The sequence below is a fragment of the Dreissena polymorpha genome, chromosome 8 (assembly GCF_020536995.1).
Source record: "Dreissena polymorpha isolate Duluth1 chromosome 8, UMN_Dpol_1.0, whole genome shotgun sequence".
Taxonomy (NCBI): Eukaryota; Metazoa; Mollusca; class Bivalvia; order Myida; family Dreissenidae; genus Dreissena; species Dreissena polymorpha.
Window position 1 is genome coordinate 104,867,505 of NC_068362.1, and position 8,636 is coordinate 104,876,140.

Consider the following 8,636-nt stretch of genomic DNA (forward strand, 5'->3'; position numbering starts at 1 on the left):
AATCCCATTTAAACTGTATATATATAAAAAAACACACATAAAATACCTCATAATTAGCTTGTCTATATGATGATACCTTGTGTTACATATATTCGGCATTGCTGACTAAAATGCCGCTGATTTGAATGCGATTTTGCATATAAACGTCATGATGAGCGTGTTATTGATCGTCTTTTAAGTCTTCCAAATGGTGATCTTGTTGCTGTTAAGGCTAAATACCACCGCAAAAAGGGTTGTCTTGCGAGTTATTACAATACTGCTGATTTAAACATTGAAAAGTGTGACAAATACAATATCACTTACAAGAAAGTTGCCAAAACTTTGAAAGAAGAATTTGAACACACAGTCATTGTTGAAAAAAAAGTTGTGAAATTAACCACTTTAAGACAAAGATTTATACAGATTTGTATTGATCAGGGCTGCCATGAAGTTGAACATTACAAAACATCTTACCTTTTGAGTGGAATTTGGCCCGAAATATCATTTATTCATAAGAGGGGAAAAACAGATCTTGTGTGTGATTCGACAAAAACACTACAGGAGGCAATTAAAGGAGCAAACCACTTTGAAGAACTAGCCCAGACTGACAATGAGGTGTCATATGAAATGAAGATGAAACCGACAGCGCAATTGTACATAGAGCTATAGGAATATTGAGAAAACATATATATTCATCTGTAAAGAAGCTTGAAAATCAATATTATTCTCCTGATGAGATAACACTAAATGCTCAGAAAGACTTTCTTGACCCACTTCTTCTTCAAACTGTGTATTAGTTGACAAATGAAAATGCATTTCAAGAAGCTGATGATACAGAGCACATTTTAAATGCAAAATGTCTTGCTATTGCAAGTGGCATTACAACCCTTGTTACATCAGTTCCTTCACCAAAACACCCGGACTTGCCGATCATCTTTATAATGATTTCGGAAGTAGACATCTCATTGAAGACATGTTTAACTTAGGATATTCCATCTCCTATCCAGAGCTACGTAGGTTCCTGACATCTGCTGCAGAGCATGGGATGAATAGCCAAAGAGTTACACCATCAGGCGGAATTGTCCCAAGTCATATAGCTCATCGAAGCCAAGGTGGAGAACTTATCGTTGCAGTTGCTGACAACTGGGATCACAATGAAAGGACCGTAGATGAAAAACAAACCACACATGCCATGACAAGCCTTCTAATGTCCAACAAAACTGCAGACTTTTCTGTACCAAGACTCATTAAATCAGGCAGTAGAACATTCAATGCCAATTCGTTACCTGGTGGTGGACTGTGCAGCATAATTGCTTACAGAAAACCTGCCAAAAGGCCTTCACCAAAGTTCATAACCCCTGTGATATAGATGAGCTACTAGATCATCAATCCCATCAGCTGTCAGAATCGCTCGAGCAAAAGAGCTACTCTACTCAATAGGAAGAACATCCCTATTTTGCGATGATCTTGCAGAAGAAAGAATACCGTTACTTCCATACTGGAATATTTTCCATAGTTACATCAACGATGAACAACCCCAAAATGTTTCAAACATTGCTTACAACCCAATCATTATGGCCAGACCTACAGAGTACAGCACAGTCTATACAACACTAGTTCGTGCTAAGGAAGTCATGACTGCCCTCGGCCAGGAACATGCTCCTATCATATTCGATATGAGTTTGCTTTCCAAGGCCATGGCGATTGTTTGGAACAAGCCAGAAGAGCTGCAAGGGGTGATCCCATTAGCAGGTGGGATGCATTTTCGTATGTCTGTGTTTTCTGGCATTGGACATCTGTATGGGGAAGCTGGCTTGAGACAGCTTCTTTCTGACTCTGGACTGTATGCACCTGTCACTGTAGCAAATATACTTTCAGGAAAGGATTTTTTAAAAGGGCACTAGTTGCCTTCAAGCTGGTTTTTTGGCAAACTTTGAAACTTGGTGTGAAGAATCAGATAAAGCCATTCCAATGACAATAATTGACCTGTTGAACAACCTCAAGACATTGAACTCTGAATCACGTGATACCACAGTTGAAGAAATGTTCACAGAAATTGACATTCATATCACACCATTGTTAGAAGAATTCTGCAATGAATCTAGGAAAATTTCCCCAACCTTTCGATTTTGGGACGATTACCTACATGAAATTTACCTCCCACTGAAATGTTTTATAACTTCTACAAGATCGCCTTACTGGACTGTATACCAAGATTCTATTCATACACTGATGCCACTTCTCTTTTTTCGAATCGAGGGACATATGCAAGATACATGACCGTGCAACTTCTACAAATGAAAAGATTGCAAAGTGAAGTTGAAGATGGTTTCAACAAAGGTTTGTTTACTGGAAAACTTTCAGATGGGAAATTCAACAATGTGTGGCTAGACTTCACCCTAGAAGTTACACAGAACAAAGCATTGAATGGAAGTGGTGGAATTATTGGTCTTACTTTAAGAGAAAATGCACTGGCTAGGTGGTTTTTAGATCTATCATTGTCATCAACATACTCTTCCATTTTCCATGGAGCCATTTGTCCATCCAACAACAAGGACACAGATCAGAGGCATCACACGGACACAAAGTCTTGTAAGGACAAACATGAAAAAATGATTGGCAAACTGTCTAAAATATTTGAAGGGACCTTTTTAGATCCTTTCGACACAAAAACAACGCCTGACTGTCTCATAAATTTTGCTGTTGGAGCACATGCAGAGGCTGATGTGGACAAATCTTTGACAGATTGTATTATAACTAGCAAGAAAATGTTCACAAAATTTGTTAAAAATAGGCTTATATTGAAAAAATGATACCACAGAAAAATACTTTTATAAACTTATAACAAGAAGTTTAGTTAAAACTATGTCACACAGCGCAGTAAAGAAGCAGAAGACAGAGAAATATCAAGTGTGTTGAGAAAACATGTTTCAAAGACTTTTGGCCATAAATTCATACAAGAAAGTTCCGGCAGATAGATTATTTTCCTATGAAAATACAACTGTACCAGTCAGCATGTTTTCAGAGGAAGGAAAAATAAGAATAGCCAAAAAATCAGCATTCATGCATAAGTTTGAAGGTCTTTTGACTGATGTCCTGTATGATATAGAAAAACCAGACAACATTATTTTTGACGGAATGGCAATTATACAGGCAATTGTTATATAGTCTGAACAAAGCACATTCAAAGATATGGAAACATTGTATGAAAATACATTGTGTGAACATCCCGCAAATACAAATCTGTACAACAAATCCATATCATTTTTGACACATATAGTGCAAATAGCCTGAAAGGAGAAACCAGACGACGTAGAGGAGACTATGAGTCATCTAACAAGGTGCATGTTCACAGCAATTTGAAAATTCCCACAGACTGGAAAAAGTTTTTAAGTTCATCAGCAAACAAAGCAAGTTTAACACATATGTTCTTGTTCTCTTGATGCATCATTACAAAGCTATTGGGGCTAAATAGCTTTATTCACTAACAAGAAGAAACACTACTCACGTAGAAAAAAACGTTTCATTCCAATCCATGATGTTGTTCACAAGCTGACTGAAGATCATATGAAAATCCTGCTGACAGTTTATTGGTTCACAGGATGTGATACAACCAGTGGGTTTTATGGGAAAGGGAAGAAAAAAGTCTTCAATTTGTTCATGAAATATGCCAAGACTTTCCAGAATTTGCATGATATAGGTGAACAATTGAACGTTCAGAAGTGACAAAAGGATGCCTGTGAAAAGTTTGTTGCTCTCCTATATGGAAATGAAAACCTTACATTGAATGAAATCACACGCATTCGAGCTGCAACAAATGCACATCCCAAAGCCTTGCCTCCAACCAGAGACAGTTTTTATCTACACTGTCTCAGATGTCTCCTACAGCTCTGGATATGGCGCCATTCCCTTGTTGCAAAACATGACTTGCCATCACTAACATTGTTTGGTTATCACTTTGATAGCAACAACAATTTAGTGCCAACAATGATGAATCAACCAATTGCTGCTCCAGAGCGTCTCAATGATTTGATGTGTGACTGTGAAACATGTGAGGACTTTACATGTTCCTGTTTTAACAACAAACAACCATGCACAGCAGCCTGCAAGTGTACTGCAAATATGCACACACAAGATATGCTTTGTGCCAATGTGCATACTTTGACATTAGTGTTTGATCCAGATAGCCTACGAGATAGTGACATTTCTGATAATGAAGCTTGATGTGTGTTCAAACAGCAGTAAATAGACGGTTTGACAGTTGTATTATGATTTAAAATAAATAATAAAATAGCATAATTAATAAGAATAACTTATTTCACATAAATCAGAAAACATTTTTTTCATGTATTACCTTGATATGACCCAAACAATTAATAAAATAATAACATATGGTCAAGTGTTTTCCAAGTTTTTTGTAATTTTATAGGTCAAAACACAGTTCACTCAATCTTGGTATTATTGTCAACACGTTAGAAAAGTCGGTATTGTTAGTACAATGTACACGTTCTCAATGCCATTTGTTTATTGTCTTTATTGCTGTGACATGATATTGTTTTTTCCATAGAAAGACTGAACTAAAAGTTTTCCGATGTACTGCTTTAGTATATGTTACTTGTTGACTTCACACTACTCGATTGTGAAATATATTATCTCCAGAGAAGCAATATTGAGTAACTATTTAGATTTGCTTGTATTTCTGTATTACATACTTATCAATATTATTTACGTTAACATTGATTTATCAGAGTTGTAAAAAATGAAGAAAAAAAATCGAGGGACACAAGTGGTTTGTAACCTTTAACATCATTTGAGTAGAATGCAATCTTTCGGTTTAAATATTTACATCCAGTTGATAAAACATTGTTAACAAGTATGCTCAAAGATTGTTATATTGCTCATAACTGTGAGTGTATGTCATTGCACAATAATTTTGACATGTTCATCTTATTTTAAAATTATGTATAAAACATTATGATTTAAAACATGTATGTGTCACAAAATATATGTGAGGTGGTTCCAAAAGGCATTTCTGAAAAAAATTAATGTTTTGTGATGTTACATCCCTTTATTATAGTCAGTGAATGGTTTTGTCAATCTAAATGACAGTTTTTGTATTAATCATTATTTTCTTAAATACTAAATATAGATAAGTTGATAGAAAAATAATGACCTTAAAAAACATGTACAAGATATAAGTGATGTGTTACCTTTAACATTTTAATAGTATGTAACCTGTTTTAAATTGTACATCTAGTTGATAAAAAGTTGATTATTGGTTTAAATGATTGTTATACTATTTGAAGCAATTGTGTGTGTGTTTGTAATTTCACCATAACCATAACCATGACATGTTCATCTTAAATATAATATTGTATCTAACAGTGTGTGTTATATATGTGTCACAAAACACATGTTTGCTTGTTCCAAACTGCGTAACTGATATATTTCATGATTGTTATGTAATGTAAAATCTATGATAATACTCAGTAAATGATGTTGGTAATATAAACGACACTGTTTGTGTGTTATGTATTGTTTTCTTGCATTTAAGTGTAAAAAATGTGTTATAATAGACACTAATTTGACCTTTGACCTTCGTTTTGACCTTGACTTTGTATTAATTTATGAACTGAGTTGTTGTTAATAATGTATTGTATAAATATACAATATTAAATATATACTTTCAATACATTATGGTGTTGTTATTCAAAATAAATTTAAACTAATATGGTTGATTTTATTTTGCCTTTACATATTAGTCTCGGCCATGTTGTACGCCATCTTGTTTTTTAACCATCTCCGACCTATTTGGAGAAAACTTAAGTCGTTATCAATACCTACAGACCTATTTATTGCAAAACGGGTTGTTGTAAAAGAATCAAATTGCCATTAGACACTCCAACCCGTTTGCAATAAATTTATTGCAAAACGGGTTTATTGCAAAACGGGTTGTTATGAAAATTTCAAATTGCAATAAGACACTCTAACCCGTTTTGCAATAAAATTATTGCATTTCTCGGTTTTCTTCAATTAAGTATTGCATTGGTTGAAATCACTTTCTACACCAATTCGGTGTTGTTGTATCACATTTACTCATGAAATTGATCACTTTAACTGCCTTTTATGTGTTCGTCGAATCTTACACCTCTGTCTTATTTAAAAAAAAATCCTTATAAACAACAATTGGGACTTTCTTCGAAAAGTGTCCAATCGCTTGGAGTCAATTAGTACATGTGTGATGAATTAGTGCAAAACGAGTTTATTGCAAAACGGTCTTTTATTTCTTCATTTACCTTGCAATAAGACACTGCAACCCGTTTTGCAATAAAATCATTACATATATACTAATAACATTATTGGATTTCTTGGTTAAATTCGCTTGGTCATGAAAGTGTTAGGATCTCTGTTTATATACATTCTGTGTTTGTTTTTCACATTTACTGATGGAATTTGTCACTTTCAATGTCTGTTAATTTTAGTTCGAATCTGACACCTCTGTCGTATTATATGTATACAAACTCCATATATTTGAATATTTCTTTTCGGCGTTTCAAATCAATTTGAATCAATAAGTTCTTGTGTAATGATTTTATTGCAAAAAGAGTTTAGCGCACAACGGGTTGTACTAAAAAATGCACATTGCAACAAAACACTGCAACCCTTTTTCCAATAAAATTATGCACTTCTGGGTATTCTTCACTTAATTCCCAAATTGGCGAACATCACTTTATATAAACATTCAGCCTTGTTTTATCATATTTACGTTACAGACGACTTTAAAACTTCCGTTATACCGTTTCAAATCAATATGAAACAATTAGTATTAAATCTCGAAATGCATCATCTTCCATGCATTTTAAGTCTTAACTCACAGTTTTGTCTATTTTTATAACAATTTTATTTAAATACAACACTTGAAACTCCCTTTTAACTCTTCCAATCCATTTGAATTAATAAGACACTCCAACCCGTTTTGCAATAAATTTATTGCAAAACGGGTTGTTGTAAAAAAAAATCGAATTGCAATAAGACACTCCAACCCTTTTTGCAATAAATTTATTGCAAAACGGGTTTATTGCAAAACGGGTTGTTACAGCGCTTCACGGAATTTTCAAAACTCGCCCTGAGTGTTCATACTGCATAAACGCTCGAAAAATAAGAATCAATCCTTAAATATACTGGTACTTAAGCTCTGAACATTTGTTTAAAGTTTGAAGTGAATATTGTACCAAATTTATTTTTTTGAGTTTACATGTATATCTATAATAGATTTTCTGATTGAAACACTGGTTTATTGTTTGGTATCAGAAACAAAATACAAGATTATAATATTCCATTTCACACTGTGTGCAATTTGTTTTCGTACTAAATGGCTGAAAAGAACGGAATTCTGCCTTCATGATAATATTAGATAAGTTCAATACTGGTTGAGGACGAAGAGCCAAAAGTACCAAGAACCAAATAACCTGTATAATTTAATAAGAACATTATTAAATAACATAATGTATGTGCTATTGTTTACCGGTTAATGTAAAAAGTCTAATGCTGCTTGAAATTTCCGTATGCGCATATATTCACCATATATTTAAAGGTCCATCATTTTGTTGTTCATTAAATTATTATTTTCAAATCTGCTGTAATAATATGTGATAATTGTCCATAAAAATTGAATCAAAAATCGTGTTGCTTTGAATTTAATTGTATTCATTAAACTAGTAAATGATTATGGATTTGCAAATGTTAAACCAAGTATTTAATTAATGAATTAATGTGCAATACAGTACAACGGTGTTTTTTCATTATTTTGGAATGCTGTTTTTTTTGCTAAAAAATACTTGATTATTGAGAATACAAGTTTTTTCCATATTATATTTTCAGACATGGCGTACGAGGAGAAATACTTTACAGGCTAAATTATAATTTCACAGGATTCCATTTTAATGGTTTTATCCTGGAGGGACATCGCATAGTCAATTCAAACCCGTAAAAGGGAATGTTAACATGTGGTTGATTTATGGAAGGGCAAAAATAGCGTGAACAGCCTGATTTGAAGTCATAAATTAATAAATTTTTTTCTGTTTGGGAAAAAATATTTACATATAAACATAAATAATTGAGTTTTATTGATGTATAAAACACAGATTTATTAATGCATTAAATACATTTAACTTTCATTATCTTACATTTCACTAACATGCTATTACCGTAAACTGTATAGAATGACAAACATAATAAAGCAGAATATGCACATGTATCTAATTATACATAGATCCACGAACATATAAATCGAATCATGTTTGTCTGTTTCCATTTTCATACGATAATCTTGTTAGATTTCGTTTCACAAGTAGAAATGAATTAACTTCAAATTGTAAACACTCATTCTGTGACATTTATCAAATTTCAATGACAATGTGTTAATAAATTGTATCTAAAACATACACATGTATTCTCAATCGTTCAATCACAAACGTCTGTATAAATCCATGCTTATTATAATATTATGATTTCCATCGTAAATTTGATTTTTAATTGTCATTTTTACTGAGCATGAATGCAACGCAACGAAAAATCCTAAATGTCCAACTACTTTCGCGTCTATTCGAGACGCTCCATTCACGTTTGGAATAAGTCTTGGAAATTATCAATGCTGC